A 3,342-nucleotide genomic window follows, 5' to 3' on the forward strand; every position below is an offset into this window, starting at 1 on the left:
GGTTCTGAGATGTTTCCATGTGACACAGCGAATCTGTATGTCACAAACAGTCCAGTTTAGTAGGGTTTGTGACACACCAAGAGGCCACACCTCCTTTATTAAGACTGACACACCCACCAAAAGGCCACACCCACTTTATTATGACTGACACATCCACCAAGAGGCCACACTCTCTTTATTATGACTGACACACCCACCAAGAGGCCACACCTCCTTTATTAAGAATGACACACCCACCAAGAGGCCACACCTTCTTTATTAAGAATGACACACCCACCAAAAGGCCACACCCCTTTATTATGACTGACACACCCACCAAGAGGCCACACCTTCTTTATTAAGCCTGACACACCCACCAAGTTTCCACACCCACTTTATTAAGCCTGACACACCCACCAAGAGGCCACACCTCCTTTATTAAGACTGACACACCCACCAAGAGGCCATACCTTCTTTATTAAGACTGACACACCCACCAAGAGGCCACACCTTCTTTATTAAGCCTGACACACCCACCAAGTTTCCACACCCACTTTATTAAGCCTGACACACCCACCAAGAGGCCACACCTCCTTTATTAAGACTGACACACCCACCAAGAATCCACACCTTCTTTATTAAGAATGACACACCCACCAAGAGGCCACACCTTCTTTATTAAGAATGACACACCCACCAAAATGCCACACCCCTTTATTATGACTGACACACCCACCAAGTTTCCACACCCACTTTATTAAGCCTGACACACCCACCAAGAGGCCACACCTCCTTTATTAAGACTGACATACCCACCAAGAGGCCACACCTCCTTTATTAAGACTGACACACCCAGAGTCCACGTTTCCATCAATCTTTTCCATCTCAGCCAAACATATTGTGATATTCAGGTGTGTTTTTTTTTTTTTTTTTTTTTACTTTCTGTCTTTTCCCCTTTTATATTCACATTTTCGAAGATGATATAAAAGCTCTGAGCGGAAATCCCCCACAGCGAGACGATTTTCTCTGCAGGTCACTCTTGAACAGAAAGGCCAGACGCAGAGCTTTTCTAGTTTTTGCAGCTTTCAATCTGAACAGTGACTGTGACCGGTTCTGCAAATTTCTCTCCTTTATCACTTTAATAAGCCTTTCAGAGATTCTCACATTAACATTAACATACGGGCATTGATTATTTGTTTCCAGTTAATCTTGGACACATATCATGTCATACTTATGTATATTTATACATCACAGAGGGAGTAAAGCTGAAAATACTATCAAGGCACGTCCTTTCTTATGGGCGTGGCCTGTGTATAACCATGTAGAAGCTATATATAACTTTCCCCTGCTGAGTTTTTTGCTTGCTAGTATGAATGTAATGTAAAGTCAACATACCTTTGTTGATTTGTTTGGGAAACAGTAGATATGAAGGTCTATGAAGGTTGGAGTTAGCACCGTCCACTATGGCGCTCTGGTCTCATTCCAATATGCCTCATATCACTGATTCTGAAACAGTTCTATAGTGTTATCTTACAAAAAAATTGATTTAGAAATGTGTGTTTCAGGATTGAGTTGAAATGTGGCCTCTGTCACTATGGTAACCCTGCCCAGATAAATGCTCTCACTCACTCACTCACTCACACACTCACACACACACACACACACACACACACACACACACACACACAACATGCTGCTTCAATTATGTGCACCTTTGAAGCTGTACAGTCATCATAGCAGAGACATTCTCTATGCAGGAGAGCACCGAGCCTCACAGAGAGAGAGACAGGAAGTGACACGGGGGGAGATGAAGACAGCAGGAGAGCAGGTCAAGAGGAGACAAAAATGCTGAGCATACTGAGAAATGGAGTGACACGAGAGGAAAGTGGACCTGCACTAAAAAGTCTCTTCGCTAAAGTGTCCTCATAAACTATTAAAGATACTCTGGATAGTAAACTATTCAAAAATATGTTTCTAACCACGCCTCCTTCACTGATACTGATATATACAGAGGCCACGCCTCCTTCACTGATACTGATAGATACAGAGGCCACGCCTCCTTCACTGATACTGATAGATACAGAGGTGAAACATCTTCACTGATACTGATAGATACAGAGGCCAAGCCACACACTCTCTCTGTCTCTCTCTTTCTCTGTCTCTCTCTCTCACACACACACACACACACACACACATACACAGACACACAGAGTATACAGCAACCTTGAGAGTGTGTGAGAGGAATTCAGGGAAATAAATAACATGGAGGAAACCTAATAAATTACCCAGAATGCAGCAGAGATGGCGCTATTGTGGATATTCATTTTATTCATTTCCCACTGATACACTCTCTGTGTGTGTGTGTGTGTCTGTGTGTGTGTGTGTGTGTGTGTATGTATGTATACTGAAAGAGTCTACTGAAAGAGGCCTTGACCTCACAAGCCTCCGCAGAGCGAAACACTAATTAAAGATTACAAAGACGAACACAGAGCTGGTCTGCGTAGGCATTTCAAGTGTAAAGGCCAGACTCTTTAAAAAAAAAAGCCTGCATTATCCATCCTCTAGATTATTCCAGAAAAATGTTGGCATTTTAATTTCCTCTTAATTAGAGCATGAGTAGCATATGGATTCATATTTTTAAACATGGGAATAGGAGCATGATTACTGCTTTAAATGGTTAAAGTCATGAGAACACAGTTGCTAGGCAACTAGCAAATATAAATCCTAAGCATAAGCTAGCTAATGACTGTGACTAGCAATTCAGCTAGCTGGTCCCTAGCGGTTTAGTCTTTTACAGACGAAGGAACGATGGCTGGACGATGGAAATAAGACAAAATTATCCAGAATGTCAACATTTACCTCAGATGTGTTTATAAACTGATAAGAACATATTCAGAACAACTCAAATTACACTGTTATTACGGTTAGCAGTGATCGCTAATCAGAATACCAAGAGAGTTCCATGAAGACCGCTCAATAATTGCTGATATAAAATTGCTGAGAAAGCTAGTTCCCTAGCTAACAAGTTTATTAGCACGGCTAGTCTATTATTGTTGTTGCGCTCAAATGAAACATTTAGCAAAGCTAGTTGTTCTGGCTAATTGTTTTGTATTATTTACATAAATAATTTCTCTGCTAGTTTTACTTAGCATACTTGATGGTTAGCCACTAGCTAGTTATGTTTGCGACTCATCTGATTTTTAATTCTATTGAGCTAGCTAAAGGATTAGCATCTCACAAACTAAGCATGCTGGATGGAAATGAATACTAAGCTGTCGAATACTATGTTGCCATTTTAATTACTAATTTATTTCTTTATTTTTTTACTAGATATTTAATATTATGTAAATCATTCCAGGATGC

Source organism: Ictalurus punctatus, chromosome 27 (assembly GCF_001660625.3).
Source record: "Ictalurus punctatus breed USDA103 chromosome 27, Coco_2.0, whole genome shotgun sequence".
NCBI lineage: Eukaryota > Metazoa > Chordata > Actinopteri > Siluriformes > Ictaluridae > Ictalurus > Ictalurus punctatus.